At 43.6% G+C, this 23925-nt stretch overlaps 1 pseudogene; it reads left to right on the top strand.

The window, feature by feature from the left end:
* The window catches only part of LOC139566965 (mitogen-activated protein kinase kinase kinase kinase 3-like), a 94095-nt pseudogene that overhangs the window by 58844 nt on the left and 11326 nt on the right, over positions 1 to 23925 (top strand).

Raw genomic sequence — 23925 nt, 5'->3', positions numbered from 1 at the left:
TACTACAGTATTTGGTGATATGTTATATAGACTATATTAACTGTATGCGGTATAATAGCGACGACAGACGCCTGCATACAAAGATATATAGGAAACCCAGAGTGTGCGCTCCAAATGACACCATATTGTCCCTGGTCAAAGGTAGTGCACTATATATGGAATAGGGTGTCATTTGGGACGTACCCACAGTCAACAGATATGAGTTGTAGTTTGTATGTTGACTTCAAAATACCGAAGGGGTGAGAGTCTCACGTTGTTAAATACATTTTCTAACCCTTCCAATTAAATATCTAACCTAGTCTGAACAGTGTTTAAATGTAGCAGTGTTTGAATGTGTGTGTGTGAGTGTAAATCAACAATCAGTCATCAAGTCCTGTACACAGTACCTTCCAATCCTCCAGTCTTGAAGTATTCTCTTCTTTTAGGCTTTTTTTTATAACCCCCCCAGCCACACACACACACACACACACACATTTGGGGGACTAAAGAATTTGTTAAATTAAAAAAACAAAAAAACATTATTCTAAATATATTTGTATTTTTTTTTGCAAGGAGAGTTTATTTATTTTTATCATCAACAAAAAAATTGTAGGCTTTGTAATACCACGCTTTTTCTCTCTCTCAACTTCTGTCTTTGATGTGCTTTGGTTGGAGGGGAAGGTCGGTCACTTATTTTAGAAGCGCATGTCCATGAAAGATTATTTTCTGAAGGCCCCACTTGCATGGTATCCTTTTGGCCAGTCTTTTGAGTCTCTCACCCCTTATGTGTTTTTTTAATTTTTTATATTTTTTTTAACCCAACCTTCATCCCATCTCTTCAGAGAACTTAAACACAACTTTTTTTTAAACTGTGTGTGTGTGATAATTTTTTGAAATACCCCATGACTGTGAATAATCTGTATTTTCTTGGTCTGTCTACTAAACAGCCTGACTCTGACGATTTTTTGGACTGCGTGGAAGAACAATACTACACTGCAAGATCCAACATGGTACTTCTGTTCTTATTTTTGCCCATATTTGACCTCCGTTTTGTGTTGTCTCATCCTCATCGCAGTTCATACGTTGTCAGTTCACGTTTGGATGCTTTTCACTCGGTGAAGCCCTCTGTCTTGCTGCTTTCGTTGGCATCCCATAACACTTTCCCTTGTCATTGCATGTGTAACCTTTATTTAACAAGGCAAGTCAGTTCAGAAACAAATTCTTATTTACAATGACGGCCTACACATGTAAAGACATAAACCGTGCCCTTGCGACATATACTCCCTTTTGTAACATATAGTTTGCAGCCTATAGTTCCTTTTGGTTATTACAGTGTCCTGTATCACTGCACATTTATTAATGTCCTGTATACCTTACAGTGTGATCAATTTGTATTCCTACCTGGTTTTGACGTGGATGATGAAATAACACAGTAATATCAGCATTAACAATCACCAAACGGGTTACAATGATGAAATATCACATGTAAGTTGTCCCCTGGCCTATTTTGTAGTAAGTATTTTTTTGACATACGTATGTTTTTTTTACAGGGGCACAGCAGGGATTTATTTTTAGGGCTTGTCACAATGCGAAGCGTCTCTTTTTTTCAAAGAGAGAAAGGTTGAAAGAGAGGGGGATGGTTATCAAAGTGCAAAGCCCTATCAATGATGGCAAACTCAGACAAGAGGGAGGACAGGGAGCTGGAGAGATGAGAGAGGGGTTGAGATGGAGATATAGGGATGGAGGTGTTGAGAAAGGGATAGGTTGAGAGCTAGAGAGCGAGGTTGAGAGAGAGAGAGCGAGGTTGAGAGAGAGAGAGCGAGGTTGAGAGAGAGAGAGAGCGAGGTTGAGAGAGAGAGAGCGAGGTTGAGAGAGCGAGAGAGAGAGCGAGGTTGAGAGAGAGAGAGCGAGGTTGAGAGAGAGAGAGCGAGGTTGAGAGAGAGAGAGCGAGGTTGAGAGAGAGAGCGAGGTTGAGAGAGAGAGAGCGAGGTTGAGAGAGAGAGAGCGAGGTTGAGAGAGAGAGAGAGAGCGAGGTTGAGAGAGAGAGAGAGCGAGGTTGAGAGAGCGCGAGCGAGGTTGAGAGAGAGAGTGAGCGAGGTTGAGAGAGAGAGCGAGCGAGGTTGAGAGAGAGAGAGAGCGAGGTTGAGAGCTAGAGAGCGAGGTTGAGAGCTAGAGAGCGAGGTTGAGAGCTAGAGAGCGAGGTTGAGAGAGAGAGCGAGGTTGAGAGAGAGAGACACTTGGTTATTGTTGTTACTGTTGTCCCGTTGACAATTTTGATTCTCATTTTTATATTGTAAATAAGCTTTGGCAATATGTACACTGTTACGTCATGCCAATAAAGCAAATTGAATTGAATTAAATTGAGAGAGCGAGGTTGAGAGAGAGAGAGCGAGGTTGAGAGAGAGAGAGCGAGGTTGAGAGAGAGAGAGCGAGGTTGAGAGAGAGAGAGCGAGGTTGAGAGAGAGAGCGAGGTTGAGAGACAGAGAGAGAGCGAGGTTGAGAGACAGAGAGAGAGCGAGGTTGAGAGACAGAGAGAGAGCGAGGTTGAGAGACAGAGAGAGAGCGAGGTTGAGAGACAGAGAGAGAGCGAGGTTGAGAGACAGAGAGAGAGCGAGGTTGAGAGAGAGAGAGCGAGGTTGAGAGAGAGAGAGCGAGGTTGAGAGAGAGAGAGAGCGAGGTTGAGAGAGAGCGAGGTTGAGAGAGAGCGAGGTTGAGAGAGAGAGAGAGCGAGGTTGAGAGAGAGAGAGAGCGAGGTTGAGAGAGAGAGAGCGAGGTTGAGAGAGAGAGAGAGAGAGAGCGAGGTTGAGAGAGAGAGAGAGAGAGAGCGAGGTTGAGAGAGAGAGTGAGCGAGGTTGAGAGAGAGAGTGAGCGAGGTTGAGAGAGAGAGTGAGCGAGGTTGAGAGAGAGAGTGAGCGAGGTTGAGAGAGAGTGAGCGAGAGTGAGAGAGAGTGAGCGAGAGTGAGCGAGGTTGAGAGAGAGAGAGCGAGGTTGAGAGAGAGAGCGAGGTTGAGAGAGAGAGAGCGAGGTTGAGAGAGAGAGAGCGAGGTTGAGAGAGAGAGAGCGAGGTTGAGAGAGAGAGAGCGAGGTTGAGAGCGCGCGAGCGAGGTTGAGAGAGAGAGAGAGCGAGGTTGAGAGAGAGCGTGAGCGAGGTTGAGAGAGAGAGTGAGCGAGGTTGAGAGAGAGAGAGCGAGGTTGAGAGAGAGAGAGCGAGGTTGAGAGCTAGAGAGCGAGGTTGAGAGCTAGAGAGCGAGGTTGAGAGCTAGAGAGCGAGGTTGAGAGCTAGAGAGCGAGGTTGAGAGAGAGAGACACTTGGTTATTGTTGTTACTGTTGTCCCGTTGACAATTTTGATTCTCATTTTTATATTGTAAATAAGCTTTGGCAATATGTACACTGTTACGTCATGCCAATAAAGCAAATTGAATTGAATTGAGAGAGCGAGGTTGAGAGAGAGCGTGAGCGAGGTTGAGAGAGAGAGTGAGCGAGGTTGAGAGAGAGAGAGCGAGGTTGAGAGAGAGAGAGCGAGGTTGAGAGAGAGAGAGCGAGGTTGAGAGAGAGAGAGCGAGGTTGAGAGAGAGAGAGAGAGCGAGGTTGAGAGAGAGAGAGAGCGAGGTTGAGAGAGCGCGAGCGAGGTTGAGAGAGAGAGTGAGCGAGGTTGAGAGAGAGAGTGAGCGAGGTTGAGAGAGAGAGTGAGCGAGGTTGAGAGCTAGAGAGCGAGGTTGAGAGCTAGAGAGCGAGGTTGAGAGCTAGAGAGCGAGGTTGAGAGAGAGAGCGAGGTTGAGAGAGAGAGACACTTGGTTATTGTTGTTACTGTTGTCCCGTTGACAATTTTGATTCTCATTTTTATATTGTAAATAAGCTTTGGCAATATGTACACTGTTACGTCATGCCAATAAAGCAAATTGAATTGAATTAAATTGAGAGAGCGAGGTTGAGAGAGAGAGAGCGAGGTTGAGAGAGAGAGAGCGAGGTTGAGAGAGAGAGAGCGAGGTTGAGAGAGAGAGCGAGGTTGAGAGACAGAGAGAGAGCGAGGTTGAGAGACAGAGAGAGAGCGAGGTTGAGAGACAGAGAGAGAGCGAGGTTGAGAGACAGAGAGAGAGCGAGGTTGAGAGAGAGAGAGCGAGGATGAGAGAGAGAGAGCGAGGTTGAGAGAGAGAGAGAGCGAGGTTGAGAGAGAGCGAGGTTGAGAGAGAGCGAGAGCGAGGTTGAGAGAGAGAGAGAGCGAGGTTGAGAGAGAGAGAGAGCGAGGTTGAGAGAGAGAGAGCGAGGTTGAGAGAGAGAGAGAGCGAGGTTGAGAGAGAGAGAGAGAGAGCGAGGTTGAGAGAGAGAGTGAGCGAGGTTGAGAGAGAGAGTGAGCGAGGTTGAGAGAGAGAGTGAGCGAGGTTGAGAGAGAGAGTGAGCGAGGTTGAGAGAGAGAGTGAGCGAGGTTGAGAGAGAGAGAGCGAGGTTGAGAGAGAGAGAGCGAGGTTGAGAGAGAGAGAGCGAGGTTGAGAGAGAGAGAGCGAGGTTGAGAGAGAGAGAGCGAGGTTGAGAGAGAGAGAGCGAGGTTGAGAGAGAGAGAGCGAGGTTGAGAGAGAGAGAGCGAGGTTGAGAGAGAGAGAGAGCGAGGTTGAGAGAGAGCGTGAGCGAGGTTGAGAGAGAGAGTGAGCGAGGTTGAGAGAGAGAGAGCGAGGTTGAGAGAGAGAGAGCGAGGTTGAGAGCTAGAGAGCGAGGTTGAGAGCTAGAGAGCGAGGTTGAGAGCTAGAGAGCGAGGTTGAGAGCTAGAGAGCGAGGTTGAGAGAGAGAGACACTTGGTTATTGTTGTTACTGTTGTCCCGTTGACAATTTTGATTCTCATTTTTATATTGTAAATAAGCTTTGGCAATATGTACACTGTTACGTCATGCCAATAAAGCAAATTGAATTGAATTGAGAGAGCGAGGTTGAGAGAGAGAGAGCGAGGTTGAGAGAGAGAGAGCGAGGTTGAGAGAGAGAGAGCGAGGTTGAGAGAGCGAGAGCGAGGTTGAGAGAGAGAGAGCGAGGTTGAGAGAGAGAGAGCGAGGTTGAGAGAGAGAAAGCGAGGTTGAGAGAGAGAGAGAGCGAGGTTGAGAGAGAGCGTGAGCGAGGTTGAGAGAGAGAGTGAGCGAGGTTGAGAGAGAGAGAGCGAGGTTGAGAGCTAGAGAGCGAGGTTGAGAGCTAGAGAGCGAGGTTGAGAGCTAGAGAGCGAGGTTGAGAGAGAGAGACACTTGGTTATTGTTGTTACTGTTGTCCCGTTGACAATTTTGATTCTCATTTTTATATTGTAAATAAGCTTTGGCAATATGTACACTGTTACGTCATGCCAATAAAGCAAATTGAATTGAATTGAGAGAGCGAGAGCGAGGTTGAGAGAGAGAGAGCGAGGTTGAGAGAGAGAGAGCGAGGTTGAGAGAGAGAGAGCGAGGTTGAGAGAGAGAGAGCGAGGTTGAGAGAGAGAGAGCGAGGTTGAGAGAGAGAGAGAGAGCGAGGTTGAGAGAGAGAGAGAGCGAGGTTGAGAGAGCGCGAGCGAGGTTGAGAGAGAGCGCGAGCGAGGTTGAGAGAGAGAGTGAGCGAGGTTGAGAGAGAGAGTGAGCGAGGTTGAGAGAGAGAGTGAGCGAGGTTGAGAGCTAGAGAGCGAGGTTGAGAGCTAGAGAGCGAAGTTGAGAGCTAGAGAGCGTGGTTGAGAGAGAGAGCGAGGTTGAGAGAGAGAGACACTTGGTTATTGTTGTTACTGTTGTCCCGTTGACAATTTTGATTCTCATTTTTATATTGTAATTAAGCTTTGGCAATATGTACACTGTTACGTCATGCCAATAAAGCAAATTGAATTGAATTAAATTGAGAGAGCGAGGTTGAGAGAGAGAGAGCGAGGTTGAGAGAGGGAGAGCGAGGTTGAGAGAGAGAGAGCGAGGTTGAGAGAGAGAGCGAGGTTGAGAGAGAGAGAGCGAGGTTGAGAGACAGAGAGAGAGCGAGGTTGAGAGACAGAGAGAGAGCGAGGTTGAGAGACAGAGAGAGAGCGAGGTTGAGAGACAGAGAGAGAGCGAGGTTTAGAGAGAGAGAGCGAGGTTGAGAGAGAGAGAGAGCGAGGTTGAGAGAGCGAGAGCGAGGTTGAGAGAGAGAGAGAGCGAGGTTGAGAGAGAGAGAGAGCGAGGTTGAGAGAGAGAGAGCGAGGTTGAGAGAGAGAGAGCGAGGTTGAGAGAGAGAGAGAGAGAGAGAGCGAGGTTGAGAGAGAGAGAGAGAGAGAGAGAGGTGGAGAGAGAGAGAGAGAGAGAGCGAGGGAGAGAGAGAGAGAGAGAGAGCGAGGTTGAGAGAGAGAGTGAGCGAGGTTGAGAGAGAGAGTGAGCGAGGTTGAGAGAGAGAGCTAGCGAGGTTGAGAGAGAGAGAGCGAGGTTGAGAGAGAGAGAGCGAGGTTGAGAGAGAGAGAGCGAGAGAGAGAGCGAGGTTGAGAGAGAGAGAGCGAGGTTGAGAGAGAGAGAGCGAGGTTGAGAGAGAGAGAGCGAGGTTGAGAGAGAGAGAGCGAGGTTGAGAGAGAGAGAGCGAGGTTGAGAGCGCGCGAGCGAGGTTGAGAGAGAGAGAGAGCGAGGTTGAGAGAGAGCGTGAGCGAGGTTGAGAGAGAGAGTGAGCGAGGTTGAGAGAGAGAGTGAGCGAGGTTGAGAGCTAGAGAGCGAGGTTGAGAGCTAGAGAGCGAGGTTGAGAGCTAGAGAGCGAGGTTGAGAGCTAGAGAGCGAGGTTGAGAGAGAGAGACACTTGGTTATTGTTGTTACTGTTGTCCCGTTGACAATTTTGATTCTCATTTTTATATTGTAAATAAGCTTTGGCAATATGTACACTGTTACGTCATGCCAATAAAGCAAATTGAATTGAATTGAGAGAACGAGGTTGAGAGAGAGAGAGCGAGGTTGAGAGAGAGAGAGCGAGGTTGAGAGAGAGAGAGCGAGGTTGAGAGAGAGAGAGCGAGGTTGAGAGAGAGAGAGCGAGGTTGAGAGACAGAGAGAGCGAGGTTGAGAGAGAGAGAGAGAGCGAGGTTGAGAGAGAGAGTGAGCGAGGTTGAGAGAGAGAGTGAGCGAGGTTGAGAGCTAGAGAGCGAGGTTGAGAGCTAGAGAGCGAGGTTGAGAGCTAGAGAGCGAGGTTGAGAGCTAGAGAGCGAGGTTGAGAGCTAGAGAGCGAGGTTGAGAGCTAGAGAGCGAGGTTGAGAGAGAGAGAGAGCGAGGTTGAGAGAGAGAGAGCGAGGTTGAGAGAGAGAGCGAGGTTGAGAGAGAGAGAGCGAGGTTAAGAGAGAGAGAGCGAGGTTAAGAGAGAGAGAGCGAGGTTAAGAGAGAGAGAGCGAGGTTAAGAGAGAGAGACAGAGAGCGAGGTTGAGAGAGAGAGAGAGCGAGGTTGAGAGAGAGAGAGCGAGGTTGAGAGAGAGAGAGCGAGGTTGAGAGAGAGAGAGCGAGGTTAAGAGAGAGCGAGCGAGGTTAAGAGAGAGAGACAGAGAGCGAGGTTGAGAGAGAGAGACAGAGAGCGAGGTTGAGAGAGAGAGAGACAGAGAGCGAGGTTGAGAGAGAGAGAGAGCGAGGTTGAGAGAGAGAGAGAGAGCGAGGTTGAGAGAGAGTGAGAGCGAGGTTGAGAGAGAGAGAGAGGTTGAGAGAGAGAGAGAAAAAGAGAAAAATTGGGAGAGAAAAAAATCTTAACAAGAGGATTAGCGATACAAAATGGTGACATATGGACAACCCATTTTAAAACACTCTACAACACCGTTCAAATTGACAGAGACGCAGAACAACGCCAAATTCATGAGAAGTTGAATGGATTACAAAAAGCTATAAAGGACAATCAAAATCCATTGGACTCCCCAATTACTGACCAGGAGCTCTATAAGAAACTTCAGGCCCTCAAATTTAAAAAAGCATGCATACCTGATGGCATCCTAAATGAGATGCTCAAACTCACTAGTGCAAAATTTCAATTGGCTATATTAAAACTGTTTAATTTGATCCTGAGTGTAGGTTATTTCCCTGACATCTGGAATCAAGGACTCATAACCCCAATCTTTAAAAACGGAGACAAATTTGACCCTAACAATTACAGAGGCATTTGTGTGAACAGTAACCTGGGGAAGGTTTTCTGTAGTATTATAAATGTAAGAGTTCTAAACTTCCTTAATAAGCACAATGTCTTGAATAAAAGCCAAATTGGATTTATACCAAAACATCGCACAACTGATCATATTTACACCCTACACACCCTGATAGATAAACATGTCCACCAAAATAATACCAAAATATACGCTTGCTTTATCGACTTCCAAAAAGCATTTGATTCTATTTGGCATACAGGACTGTTCTACAAAGTTATTGAAAGTGGTGTAGGGGGTAAAACATATGACATAATAAATCAATGTATACTGGCAATACGTGCAGCATTAAAATTGGCAAGAAAAGAACTGAATTCTTTAACCAGGGGCGGGTCCTTCGTCAGGGTTGTAATCTGAGCCCTGCACTCTTGAATATTTACATCAACGAATTGGCCACTATTCTAGAAAAATCCTCAGCCCCTGGTGTTAGTCTCCACAATTCAGAGGTTAAATGCCTACTCTTCGCAGATGACCTATGCCTGCTGTCACCCACAGCACATGGCCTACAGCAGATCCTGGACCTGCTAGAGCAGTACTGCAAGACCTGGGCCCTGGCAGTAAACCCCAAAAATACTAAAATAATGATTTTCCAGAGAAGATACAGATCTCAGGGAATTAGACCAAAGTTCTCAATTGGTACAAAATATATAGAGTACTGCACACACTACAATTACTTAGGTTTAAAAATAAGCTCAACTGGACACCTTAATGAGGCAGTGAATGAGCTGAGAGAGAAAGCACGCAGGGCATTCTATGCCATTAAAAAGCTAATTCAAATTGGAATACCTATTAAAATTTGGCTAAAACGAATTGAATATGTCATTGAACCAATTGCACTTTATGGCAGCAAGGTGTGGGGTCCACTTGCAAAACAAGATTTCATCAAATGGGACAAACACCCCATTGAAACACTGCATGCAGAGTTCTGTAAGATTTTCCTACATGTCCAGAGGAAAACTACAAACAATGCATGCAGTGCATAATTAGGCCAATATCCGCTAATAATAAAAACTCAAAAAAGAGCAATCAAGTTTTGGAAACATCTAAAATACAGTGACCCCCTCTCATATCATTACCAAGTCCTGCAATGCCAAGAGCTGAGCAAAGAAAAGAGTCCCCTCATCCAGCTGGTAAGGGGCTGAGTTCACAAACCTGTTCTACTAACACACTGAAGCCTCAAGACCAGAACATCCAATCAATCAGAATAAACCAAATTACAACACAGTCAAAAAAAACATATTGCTTATTGGGAAACACAAGCACAAACACAAAGCAAAATGCAGTGCTATCTGGCCCTAAATCGACAGTACACTGTGGCTAAATATTTGACCATGGTTACTGATCAAAACCTTAGAAAAACCTTGACAAAGTACAGGCTCAGTGAGCACAGCCTTGCCATTGAGAAGGGTAGACACAAGAAAACCTGGCTCCCTGTAGAGGAAAGGCTGTGCAACCACTGCACAACAGCAGAACCTGAGACGGAGGTGCATTTCCTGACAAAATGTCAAAAATATAAAACAATTAGAGTGTCATTTCCCCAAATTTGAAACCCTTATTCAAGGTTTCAAATACCTCTCTGATGAGAGTAGGCTACCAGTCCTGTTGGGGGAGGACGCAGAGAGCTGTGGGTTGGCAGCGCACTGCTGCCTGCCATAAGTTGAGGGACAGTGTCTGACAGACCAATCAACCTGCACATGTACTCTACTGTATGCTTATTGTTATTGTTGAATGTATGGTTATTTTGACACTTGGTTATTGTTGTTACTGTTGTCCCGTTGACAATTTTGATTCTCATTTTTTATTTTATTGTGTAAATATCCAAAATAAGCTTTGGCAATATGTACATTGTTACGTCATTTGAATTGAATTGAATTGAGAGAGAGAGGGCGAGGTTGAGAGAGAGAGGGCGAGGTTGAAAGAGAGAGGGCGAGGTTGAAAGAGAGAGGGCGAGGTTGAGAGAGAGAGGGCGAGGTTGAGAGAGAGAGAGCGAGGTTGAGAGAGAGAGAGCGAGGTTGAGAGAGAGAGAGAGCGAGGTTGAGAGAGAGAGAGAGCGAGGTTGAGAGAGAGAGAGAGCGAGGTTGAGAGAGAGAGAGAGCGAGGTTGAGAGAGAGAGAGAGCGAGGTTGAGAGAGAGAGAGAGCGAGGTTGAGAGAGAGAGAGAGCGAGGTTGAGAGAGAGAGAGAGCGAGGTTGAGAGAGAGAGAGAGCGAGGTTGAGAGAGAGAGCGAGGTTGAGAGAGAGAGAGAGCGAGGTTGAGAGAGCGAGGTTGAGAGAGCGAGGTTGAGAGAGCGAGGTTGAGAGAGAGAGAGCGAGGTTGAGAGAGAGAGCGAGGTTGAGAGAGAGAGAGAGGTTGAGAGAGAGCGAGGTTGAGCGACAGAGAGAGAGCGAAGTTGAGAGAGAATGAGGTTGAGAGACAGAGAGATAGCGAGGTTGAGAGAAAGAGAGGTTGAGAGAGAGAGCGAGAGGTTGAGAGTGCGTGAGGTTGAGGGATGGAGGGAGGTTGAGAAAGAGAGAGAGAGGTTGAGAGAGAGATTGAGAGAGAGGGATGTTGAGGTTAAGAGAGCTTGGGAGAGGCAGAGGTTGAGAGGGAGCTTGAGAGAGGGGGAGAGGCAGAGGTTGAGAGGTTGAGAAAGTGAGAGAGCAGTTGAGAGAAAGAGGTTGATCGAGAAAAGTGTCATTGTTTGTCCCATCGGGACGTTCAAACCGTAGTGAGCTGCAAGTCTCTCCGAGTTGGACAGGGGAGTGCTGCCTAAACGCCCGCTGCAGATGCTTTGTGTAGCAAACGGTACATAGAGCAACCATACAACAGCTGCACCGCGGTAAAACAGGCCTCTGCTTAGCCACACGACCTCCTCACATCCTCCCCACAACCTCTGCATGAATGTGTTGCGATGTGGTAACATTTTACAAAAGGTACCCTTTTTTTAAGTGATTTATTAAGTGTTTCCCATTAGGCCATACAGCTGAGATGGTGTTTTGGAATTATCACATTGTAATATGGAATTTAGATGATGCTTTTATCTAATCTAAAAATACAATTATGCACACATCTTGCGCATATATTTAGTTGTACTTACATGTTGTAGTTGTACATATATATTGCCATTATTCACTGTCATAACGTAGATGGTAGCTTAACAGTTTCTGAAATGCACCCTCTGAGATTCTGTGTACGTTGGGTGCAAGGCTGACACCTTGTGTGTGTGTGTCCCAAATGGCACCCTATTCCCTATAGTGCACTACTTTACTGCAACAATATAGGGGATAGGGTGCCATTTGAGACACAGCACTGGAATCTCTGTGTGACAGTTGTTATAGGGGAAGGAAGCGAAGGAAAGCAACGGTTATCAAAGCGCATCGCCCTCTCAATGATGGCAGACTCAGACAAGGGGGAGGTTGGAGAGATGAGAGGCGAGGGATAGAGGAGGGCAGAGAGGTGACATTCACTGAGCCGGATCTTCTGTCAACTCTCCAGTCTTTACTGTGGAGGTAGAGTTTAAGCTCAGGAAAAGGGTTAAAAAGGCCTTTGCCATTAGTTTAACTGCCACGCCTGTTTAGTTCTGACTGTAAACTATGTCCTGAATTAGATAACCGCATTATTTCTGAGTCGCTGTGTCATTGTCGACCTTGGTCACTTGTCGTCATTGTACTAAATCCTCACGTCTCACCTTTTAACGACTGTCTCCTTTTGACATGTTGGTGATACCTCAATTAGAGCTCCTGAAATGAAACCTTAAAAGATGAGTTGCCCCACTTAAAATACTTAGTTGTATCAACTAATGATATATTTCAAGTTTTGTCATATCAACTTGATTTCCTGAGTTTAAGGCTGTGGTCTAACCAATGATGTATCTTATTGGGTGCATCTTATCTTTTAAAATGTATACTGTAAATATTTAAAATAATTTTATAGTGATCATTGTCATAAGCAGTAAGGACAAGTATTGTGTCCAGCATGAACAGCTATTTGTTTGGTTCATATACAGTAGCTGCCATTACATGAAGTGTCAACCAACATGTATTTTGTTGACGTTCAAACAAACAGCTCAGCAGTCTCTATGGGGGTGCCACAGGGTTCAATTCTTGGGCCGACTCTCTTCTCTGTATACATCAATGATGTCGCTCTTGCTGCTGGTGATTCTCTGATCCACGTCTACGCAGACGACACCATTCTGTATACCTCTGGCACTTCTTTTGACACTGTGTTAACTAACCTCCAGACAAGCTTCAATGCCATACAACTCTCCTTCCGTGGCCTCCAACTGCTCTTAAATACAAGTAAAACTAAATACATGCTATTCACCCGATCGCTGCCCACACCCGCCCGCCCATCCAGCATCACTACTCTGGACGGTTCTGACTTAGAATATGTGGACAACTACAAATACCTAGGTGTCTGGTTAGACTGTAAGCTCTCCTTCCAGACTCACATTAAGCATCTCCAATCCAAAATTAAATCTAGAATCGGCTTCCTATTTCGCAACAAAGCATCCTTCACTCATGCTGCCAAACATACCCTCGTAAAGATGACCATCCTACCGATCCTCGACTTTGGCGATGTCATTTGCAAAATAGCCTCCAATACTCTACACAACAAATTGGATGCAGTCTATCACAGTGCCATCCGTTTTGTCACCAAAGCCCCATATACTACCCACCACTGCGACCTGTACGCTCTCGTTGGCTGGCCCTCTCGTTGGCTGGCCGCCAAACCCACTGGCTCCAGGTCATCTACAAGTCTCTGCTAGGTAAAGCCTCACCTTATCTCAGCTCACTGGTCACCATAGCAGCACCCACCCGTAGCACGCGCTCCAGCAGGTATATCTCACTGGTCACCCCCAAAGCCAATTCTTCCTTTGGCCGCCTTTCTTTCCAGTTCTCTGCTGCCAATGACTGGAACGAACTGCAAAAATCACTGAAGCTGGAGACTCATACCTCCCTCTCTAACTTTAAGCACCAGCTATCAGAGCAGCTCACAGATCACTGCACCTGTACATAGCCCATCTGTAAATGTACCCATCCAACTACCCCATCCCCATACTGTATTTATTTATCTTGCTCTTTTGCACCCCAGTATCTCTACTTGCACATTCATCTTCTGCACATATACCATTCCAGTGTTTAATTGCTATATTGTAATTATTTCGCCACCATGGCCTATTTATTGCCTTTACCTCCCTTATCCTACCTAATTTGCACACACTGTATATAGACTTTTTCTACTGTATTATTGACTGTATGTTTGTTTACTCCATGTGTAACTCTGTGTTGTTGTATGTGTCGAATTGCTTTGCTTAATCTTGGCCAGGTCGCAGTTGTATATGAGAACTTGTTCTCAACTAGCCTACCTGGTTAAATAAAGGTTCAATTTAAAAAATCACCAATCAGCATAGTCTTTGCTTGTGTGTATCCATTACGTGCTTAACCAATTAAATGAATGTTATTATTAAGAGGTATTATGTATTTGCATGAATGACTGCCATAGGGCATGCCAATGAATAGATCAAAAAGCAATCACATTGCATTTCGACTAGAGTTACAGTATACATAGCAACTCTACACAACAAAACCTCTATCACCTATCATTCAAAGGAGATGGAGCTTTAGCATGTCATGATTTAATTTCAGTCCAACCTTATTCATTTATCTTTCATTTCTAATACTCATCATCACGCAGTTATAATGACTTTCTGACTCTTGAGGTATAGAACATGCAAAGTGAAATGAAATAAGTCTTGTAACCGTCTTCATTTCTCCTGGGACTTGCAGATGGATTACGAAACGGGATCTCCCGAAAGCTCCTTCTTGGGAGGGCATAAGTAAGTGAGATTGCGTGCATGGAGGTTTCAAGTTGTAATGTCCCGTGCACAAGTACAGTAAAATGCTAGCTCTAAACCCAGCCAATGCAAGCATTTCGCTACACCCGCAATAGCATCTGCTAAACTTGTGTATGCGACCAATAAAACATCATTTATTTGATTTGCGGTAATCGATAATGTCGTACTAAAGATAACACAAGGTAGAACAAAAACACAGGAGAAATAAAAAGAAGAACACGAAGAAAGCCACAGGGTCAGTTCCAGTACCATATTTACAATGTGTTGTAGGGATACAGGAGTAGTAGAGGTAGATGCAGTGCCGATTTTCTCTATTTTTGCATATTTAATACGGAATGTTATCAGATCTTCAACCAAAACCTAATATTAGATAAAGGGAACCGGAGTGAACAAATAACACAACAATTACATATTTCATTTATTTTATAAACAAAGTTATAAAACACCCAAGAATTGCCCCCTTACACTCAATAACTGGCTGTACCACCTTCAGCTCCAATGACTCCAACCTAACGCTTCCTGTAGTTGTTGATCAGTTGTGAAGGAATTGTGACCCAATCTTGCTTGCAGAACTCCTGTAACTCAGCGAAATGTGTGGGTTTTCAAGCATGAACTGCTCATTTCAAGTCCTGGCACATCTTCTCAATTGGGATTAAGTCTGGACTTTGACTAGGCAATTTCTAAACTTCAAATGTGTTGCTTTTTTTGCCATTTTCATGTAGACTTGATTGTGTGTTTTGGATCATTGTCTTGCTGCATGGCCCAACTGTCGTCCAGAACGTTTACTCAAGTTTGACAAAAAGCACCTGGATGATCATCAAGACTCTTGGAATAATGATCTATGGACAGATGATTCAAATGATTTACTTTTTGGATGACATGGTTCCCATTTATGCCTGGCAAAAACCAAACACTGCATTGGTGGTGGTAGTGTGATGGTTTGGGGATGCTTTGCTGCCTCAGGACCTGGACGACTTGCCTTAATAAAAGGAAATATAAATTCTGCTCTGTATCAGAGAATTCTACAGGAGAATGTCAGGCAGCAAGCTGAAGCTGGCGTGCAGCTGGGTCATGCCGCAAGACAACTTGCAGGGTAAGGTGACTAGGCAAGTTGCATTCAGACCTGGATTCGATTATACTATTTGGCATTTTTCAAATACTTTTACTGTTTTCTTCAGCTTATCTGGAGTGCACTTTTGCCACAAGGCAAGGCCAATCAAGCCCAGATAAAGTATTTGAAATGATTTCAAATAGTATTTGAACCCAACTCTGGTTGCATTGCACTGAATCTTAATGGGCATCTTGAATATGTGTAGACTTTTTCCCCAAACTTTTCCACTCTCCGTTCGTATTTTATTGTTTATTTGTAGAGACAGCCATGCATGAAGGGGAGAGGGATAATAGGGGAAGATGGAGATTTGAGAAGGCCAGTGGGGCGTCGAGACAGATGGAATGACACACGAGTGAGCGATGGGCCTAGTCACAACCTGTGAAGTTTGAGCTTTTCACACAAAGCAATGTAGCACCCTTATATACATTATTAGTAATAATATGATAATTTGGTTATTTAGCTTAGCCACAACCCGTTAAGCTAGCGCTTTCCACACTAACAACGTACCATCCTGTCTTATACAGGACTAGTAATAATATAATATGGTAATTTAGCTTAGGCGCTACCTGTGTCGCTAGTGCTTTCCACACATAGCAATGTAGCATCCTTTCTACAGTACTAGTATACAGTATATTTGTTGGTAATTGACTTAGCCATAACGTGAAGCTTGCGCTTTCCACACATAGCCTAGAAATGTGGCGTGCTCCCTCTGCTCTTATACAGTACTAGTAATAATGATTATGGTCATTTAGCTTAGCCACAACTTGTGTAGCTAGCGCTCTCCACACAAAGAAACATACTAGCATCCTCTCTTAAACAGTATCCTACTATGCAGACCCTGGCAACATCTCTGATCCAGTGCCACTATGACTATATCTCATGGTCCAGTGGCATAAAAAAAATCTGAAGGACAAACTTCAAATGGCCCAAAACCAACTGATGAGAATTATACTCGAGCTCAGCCCTAGAATGCACATTTGTCCTAATAAATTCAGGGAACTGAACTGACTTCCAGTTGATCTCTGGGTGGTGCAGATCAAACTGTTGATCGTTTTTAAAGTTATACATGACCTTGCCCCCAGTTACCTCTCTGGTTATTTTAATTTTATTAGAGACTCTCGTAGCCATCACACCAGAGCCAGAGTTACCAATATCAGATAAAATCCATCCCTACGCAAGGGAGTTTTACGATTAACCTTAAAGGGATAGTTCACCCAAATGACCAAATAACATATTGGTTTATGACAACAATCCATGCTTTGGTTTAGTTTCCCTGGGACTGTTCCAAGTGCATTTGTGGCACAAATCCCATTCAAGTTATGGGACCGATATTAGCATTTTTCGCACATCATATTCAAAACATCTATAAGTGACTTCGTTAAGCTTCATAATCAATTTTAGATACTTTTGGATGATTTGAAAATGATGCATGAAAAATGCTAATATCGGTCCCATGACTTGATTAGGATTTGTCCCACAAAACCATATCATGCATTGCTGTCATACCTTGTCCATAGACTGCTTACAGGGTAAGGAAACCAATGTAATTTGGTGAACTATCCCTTTAAGAAATGGTTTATGAGCAAAATGTTTTAAAGCGACAGAGGCTATAAGAAAGTATAATTGTATCAATGAACATTACTTGGTCATCTCTTTTATTCCGTTTGCTCTTTCCTCCCTATTGATGAGATGTATTTTAGATATATTTTGTTTTCATGTTGTATATTTTGGTTTTAAAGTATTTTCAAGAGGACCACAATGAAAATAAGTGTTTAAACTCATCCTCCATGATTTTAATGCCATTGCACTGTATCCACATGTGTGGTTGTATTGTGTTTAAATGGTCCCTCCCAAAAAATCTATGGTAATTTAGCGTAGCCACAACCTGTGCAGCTAGCACTTTCCACACAACGCAATGTAGCGTTCACTCTTATACAGTACTATTAATATTATATAATTTCGATGCATACATTTTAGCAGACCCTGCCAAAGCAATTTACAGTACACTGGGTATAGGTTAACTGTATGTGGCCCATGCAGGAATCAAACCCACAACTATTGTATTGCAAGCATCATGACATAATTGAGCCATTGGAACCACCAATAGTAAATTGAGTAGCTTACTGCTGAGCATAGTGTGTTTGAGAGGTTTTTGTTCACTAGCAGGAAACCCTTTCAGCTTTGATGTTTGTCTGCGTTTGTTTTTGAATGTTCAGCCAACATTCTTCCTACCTATCGAGAGGTTTTGCAGAGTGCTAATTCATAAAACATAAATAGCCTTTTTTTTCTCCGACACAATCACTCTGCAATTTGTTTGTTGGAACTGCCCTCGGCGCACGACCCCGGTATGCACTAAATAATTTACAACCAAAACACGGAGAATCGAGATTGGAGAAACAGGCGGCAAAGTTATTTTACAAAAAGGAACATGGCTCCAGTGATATTTTTAGACAAGAAAGCGAAGGTGGTTGGGTACTTTCACAGCATCTTCCAAAAATCGGACACAAAATCTGCCTTTGAACAATCAACATCAATCTTTACAGTCAATAAAAGTATTTTTGTAAAACCGTGTTTTTGTAAATCGTCTCCCTCATCCCCAACCACCCCCTGCAATTACCCATTGTGTTCAAATGTAAACAGCATCTCAGCATTTTCTGTTTCATCTCTAATTATCTCCTGTCATTTTCTCGCAACAGGAGTCTTCTGAAATCGGTGGAGGAGAAGCTAAACCAGAGGTAGGCCCAGCTATGTCTTTCCTTCCTGTCCCCATTTTTCTCGTTTTTACTCCCCTTTCTTTCTGTCTCACTGAAACTCTTTTTTTCCTATCCTCTCATTTCTATCTCTCTATATAGGACAGGGCTCAATTGGAAAAAAAATTAACGTGACTTCCCTGGATAAATAAAAGTTATTCTTATCTCTGTCTTCTCTTTCTGGACTATTTTATTCTCATCCCTTTCCCCTCATATTTTTCTCATCTTCAGCCTCGCTTTCTCCTTCCCTTACTTTTTCGCTCTTCCTCCCCCCACCTTTCTCTCTTGCACTACTCAATATTTAATGTGACCTAACCTTCTGCCTCTGTGCTTGAGCGAGTGAAATGGACGACTAACTTGCTTTAGAACCACTTCCGCGGAGACCGGGGTGATTTCTCACCCTTGCTGAGGCGTTAAAGCCGTATGCCCAATTATAGCGCAGAGAAAGCCGGCGGGGTGTCCGCTATTGTTTATTGTAATCTTTGTCTCGTTGCGGCTAGGGTGGTGTGTTGCTAGTATCAATTAATTCTCAGCGTTAGGGTAAAAAAAATACACCTTATGCAGGAAAGATACCTGCACACCGATTTCCAATACACAAAGTGATGAGCAGGTGTTAGATCGGTTTATGCTGTATGTAGCCAACTCCAATGTTCGTTGTCTTGCCACCCGTGATGTTTGGTAAGACAACTCAAATAGATAGCTAGACTCGGTTCAAAAAATAAGGCGTTGACTGTTTCGGGTGTCTTCTCTACTTTCATCTTTGTTGATGAAATGGCACTCTCAAATGTTGGCCGGTTCATTACTAATGACGTCAGCATGCTTCAGTCGGCTAGGCGAACAGAACGAGTGTGTTCGCATACTCCCTCAAAAGACCTCTGCTTGAAAAACAAGAAAAAAGCGGAAATAGTACAGTTTGTTCGTTTTGAGACGCCATAGCCAGTATACGCTTCCTCAAAATAGTCCGAATGAATCCAAAATAACGCAAGGAACATCATTCATTTTGCCCAGGAGATCTTAGTCGTGCAATTTTACATCCTAACTAAGGTGTTTGGTGCAGTATTTCTCAACCAAAATAATTGCATGAAAACGAGTCACTGCTCGTTGAATGACAACAGACTTTACTACGGTTGAGCAATCACTGATGAAGGGACGTAGACTTCGGCTACCAACTTCAGTTTGCCTCAAGAAAAAAATGTGTGCCCGAAAAAACCCTCACCGAAGTCCAAAACAAACACATTATATGCACAAACTCTTCCGATCGGTTACGGCTTAAGGTAGACCTCACATTGAAATGAATAATGGTGCATAGTATCTCATTTCACTGTTGAAACGTTTTGGACATGAGGTGCCTACTAACAAATTTTCTACATTGGTGATGAGAAGAGCATGCATCCCCACTGCTGAAATGCTGTTCAAAAGGATTGTTGTTATGGCGTGGATCTTTCCTCGTCTCTCATAAGCCCTTAGAAGGGAGCGCTCATCTGATTCTGAGGCACGATTGAGAAATGCCTCTACCACTGTACCTCTTCAATTCAATACCACTACAAATAATTGTATTGTATTAATCCCAGAGGGGCAATTATAAAGGCATTAATAAAGTTGTATTGAATTGAAATTGACATCCCTCTTCTCCCTTAGGGGACACGAGACTCATTTAGATAACAACGATGATGATGATTGTGGTGATAATGATGGTGGTGACCATGATGATGAAATGCAACAGTAAGTCTTCAACCTCTTTCTCCTTTCAACTTAACAACTGTCCTCTTAATTCATAGATACAATTTATAGATGAAATGTTTTTTTGTTATGCAAATTATAGGAACTGGCTACTCTACCAGGGGCCAGGTTCATGTTCATTAAGCGTTTCTTATTGGACAAGTCCAGGTAGTCCGTCTTTTTATTTACTGTGTTTTCTTCCATTTGATGCCTTATAACGCCAAATAGTGCCTAATGAACGTGACCCAGGATATACACTGAGTGTATGAACACCTGCTCTTTCCATGACAGACTGAATCCAGGTGAAAGCTATGGTCCCTTATTGATGTAACTTGTTAAATAAACTTCAATCCGTAGATGAAGGGGAGGAGGCAGGTAAAAAAAAAAAAGTGAAGCCTTGAGACAGTTGAGACATGGATTGTGTATGTGTACCAGGGTGAATGTACAAGACAAAAATATTTAAGTGCCTTTGAACAGGGTATTGTAGCAGGTGACAGGCCCACCGGTTTGTGTCAAGAACTGCAACGCTCAACAGTTTCCCATGTGTATCAGGAATGGTCCACCACCCAAAGGACATCTAGCCAACTTGACTCCTGTGAGATACATTGGAGTCAACATTGGCCAGCATCTTTGTAGAATGGTTTTGTTGCCTTGTAGAGTCCATGCCCTGACGAATTGAGGCTGTTCTGAGGGCAAAAGGAAGGGGGTGCAACTCAATATTAGGAAGGTGTACTTAATGTTTTGTGCACTGTATATGATACACAAATAAAGGTATAACTATTAGTACAATAGGGCATAACTATTAGAACAACCTATCTCTCTCTTAGTGCCAAGGGCTCCACTATGCGGCCCAAAGAGCCTCCACCACCTCCACCCAACGTCAAGGTATGTATTCTTCAAATGACTCATTGTCCATCGTATGAGACTGAGAGTGTAGTGTTTTCTCACATATAAACCTGCAAGATGATCTATTTTCTACAGTGTACACACAGGAATCCTGTTGTGGCACCACTTTAAATTGAACATAGCACAACGTTTGTTTATATTTCCTATAGCCCTATTGTGTGCAATAGAGCATAATATTCGAGGTATTTCTGGGTGTGACTTCACATCTAATGATGATGTTTTACATGTTGACGTGTGTGCTTTGATGCCGATCCTGTAGCGTTGGGGGTCAAATCAATGTCAACGTATGATTTTATTTTACAAATGTAATTTGTTTCAATTCAGTTGACTTCATTAAATGGGAATTTACCAGAACCCTGATATCCTATCTCTTTGTATTGTATTTTGCTCTTAGCCCATTCCCATTCCACAGGATGTTGCCAACTCCCCTGCACACCATGGCTCCCCCGATGACCATGACGACAACGGGGGGACCATAAAGCGTTGTCCAGCCGCCGAGAGCCCCGCCCGCTCTGCCACCCATGTGCCGCCCAGGCCGCCGCCCCCCAGACTCCCCCCGCACAAGCAGCTTTGCTTAGGTAGGTAACGTAGTTTAAAGGCATGCTCACAAACTGAATGGGTGCATTCTGGGAGATGTAGACAATTCTGTCAGAAATGCATTAATGCGGGTTTTCTTTTCTCCCCTGCACTTAGTTGGAGGGAAAGCTGTGGTCCCCTTGAATTAATGAATTAATGAATTAATGAATGAATGGTGGGTGAGTGAGTCGAATGAATCAGTCAGTCAGTCACTTCTATTCATCACAATACCAAACCTGGACCACTTAGACAATAAGTGTGATGATCCTGAGATAAAAGCTACCACTGTTTTCAGGGATCTCTCCTTCCTCCTTCCAACCCTGCCAACATCCTCAAGAGGCTCCGCCCCACCTCCTCCCTGTCTTAGCCAGTCAGATTTTTCAAAGTGGACCGTGTGCGTGCACGTGTGTGTTTGTACACACGCGGTTGCCAGCTAGTATTTATAGCCTGTCAGTTTAATTAGGAGCAGTGGTGTGTCTGGTGTTGGCATGCTATAATGTCACACACCCTCTCTGCCACGAGTCACCCTCCAATACACTCGCACAAACTTCCCCAGTTTCCACATCCTGCCCACTTCGAGTAGTCTGGTGGCAGGGGCCAACTTTCAAACGAAGTTGACTGTCCCTCACGTGTGCATCTCAATAGTTCTCCACCCCTCATCAGCTTTCCTTCATCTGCATTTGACATGAAAGAACTGGACTAGTACCTGGGCTATTCCATCCTATTCCATTCGCCCGTTCCTGTTGTTTTCAGATATGTCAAGGTGAAGGAGAAGAGACGAGAAGTGGACGCCACTTTAGACAAATCTTAGTTTAGTCACTGGTGATCTTAAGTCTTATCAGTGTCATGTTTCAGCACAATTGTTGGAATTGCTCAGTTCCCACAGAGCCACATACTCTCTTGCTTCCTCTTCACTCTCCACAGCACCATTCAGATTGTGGCGATTGGGGGAATCATTTAAATAAATAATGTAATATTTAATAATTAAGTTCCCTCCTAACAGGCAATGGGTTCAGCCCATCAGAAGTGAGCGGGGATGCTGGTGGTGCCGAGAAGCAGTCTACTATGCCACCTTGTGTCACCACGAGGAAGGACAGGAAAGAGATTCCGGTAACATCATAGTAATTTAGCCTTTGTCAGAAGCTGTGCGTAAAAATTGGTGGCGACACTTTTGGTGAATTTTCTGTATATAATTCACTTAAAGCGGATTCTGTCAAATCCATAGTGCATTATAAGACTTCCTGTAAGCATTATGTGTTACACATACAGGTAAGTGCATTATATTGATAACCGGTCATGGCTGTCATTAATTCATTAATATCTATAATGAGGTGTTCATTATGTACATAATGCATTATTGCATAATTTATTCATAATGCACTGCACAGCGCTGGGTCATAGAAAGTGTTATTTTAAATGTTTCTGACCTTTTCACATTTTTAAATACTAACTTTACTATGTGTTACCTGAAAGTAAGTTATTTGGTGAATAATTCATGTAAATGGTGATTAATTCATTAACATGTCCTAACAGCTATGATAAGACTTACATTTTCATTGCAAAATAGATTATTATGCGGTTTTCCATTATGACTAAACATAAATCTTCTCATTCTTCTTAGAAGTGTATTTTTATTTGCACCCAGAGCTCTGAACAAAGAGCATTTATTCTATGTTTACCTCATTAGTTACTCGTTAATAAGCAACGACTCATGAATTAAAGATCACTTATAGTTCAGTCAAAGTGCTACCGTGTCATTCCCAAGATATTACAGCACTGATGAAGACAGAATGATACCATTGTTAACGCATAGTTAAATAGAACTCTATAAGATCCACATATTATTTTCATATTTAATAATATTACCTTATAATATACAGTATATTTTAACTATGATTGTTAATTATTCTACGCTGACCTTGGTATGATGATGTCATTTCCTGTTTCCTCAGAAACCAATCAGTAATGGCCTTCCCCCCCACGCCAAAAGTCCACGTAAGTCTTAACAAACCTTACCTGCTCTTACACTCACGCATTGTCAAGTAGAAAACTATAACTCTGCACTGTAGGAAAAAGCAAATGAGCACTAAGATACAAAAGCACAAATGTGTTGATTGCACATTCATTATCGAAATAATTTATGTGAAATGTAATTAATTCATTAGCAACCTAAAAGTAGTAGTGTTGAGTTCATTACACATTTGTAATTACCGCGACCTTCGAAGCTAGAGATCCAGCCACAACTTTGTTTTAAAATAATCGATTTATTATATTGGACTGAATTTATAAAGGGGTTTTCCAGGTGCTCTACATTGATCAACTATAACTAAACATCTACATTCATCTACATTCTGTTTTCTATTTTCGCTGCACAGATGGGAGCCTGTTTCTCCAAAGTCTTCAATGGCTGCCCTCTAAAGATCCACTGTGCGGCATCTTGGATCAACCCCGACACGAGAGGTGGGCCTCGTGCCAATTAACTTCTGTCTAACTGCCGTGGACCCTGATTCCATCAATTGCCGATAACAGGAAACTGTATTTCTGCTGTATTTTAAGGACCGATCATGTGGATTTGTGTCAATGTTCAATGACAACGTCCGCAAGGGTGTGCGGTGTGCAGGGTCTGACAGACAGAGCGCTGTTAATATTTTGACCAAACCCGCTGTGCGGTTTATCTTTATCTGCAATTGATTGGATTACTTTATTTTCAGTCTCGCGCTACCAGGCGTCCCACTGTATTCTTGTTCGAGAAAGGCTTGGGAGAAACCTAGAACAGGAGTCTAAGCTTACTTACATTTACATTTAAGTCATTTAGCAGACGCTCTTATCCAGAGCGACTTACAAATTGGTGCATTCACCTTATGATATCCAGTGGAACAACCACTTTACAATAGTGCATCTAACTCTTTTAAGGGGGGGGGGGTTAGAAGGATTACTT

This window comes from Salvelinus alpinus, unplaced genomic scaffold, assembly GCF_045679555.1.
Source record: "Salvelinus alpinus unplaced genomic scaffold, SLU_Salpinus.1 scaffold_40, whole genome shotgun sequence".
Taxonomy (NCBI): domain Eukaryota; kingdom Metazoa; phylum Chordata; class Actinopteri; order Salmoniformes; family Salmonidae; genus Salvelinus; species Salvelinus alpinus.
The sequence above is the reverse complement of the archived record's forward strand: the minus strand, read 5'-3'. Positions and strand labels throughout refer to the sequence as shown.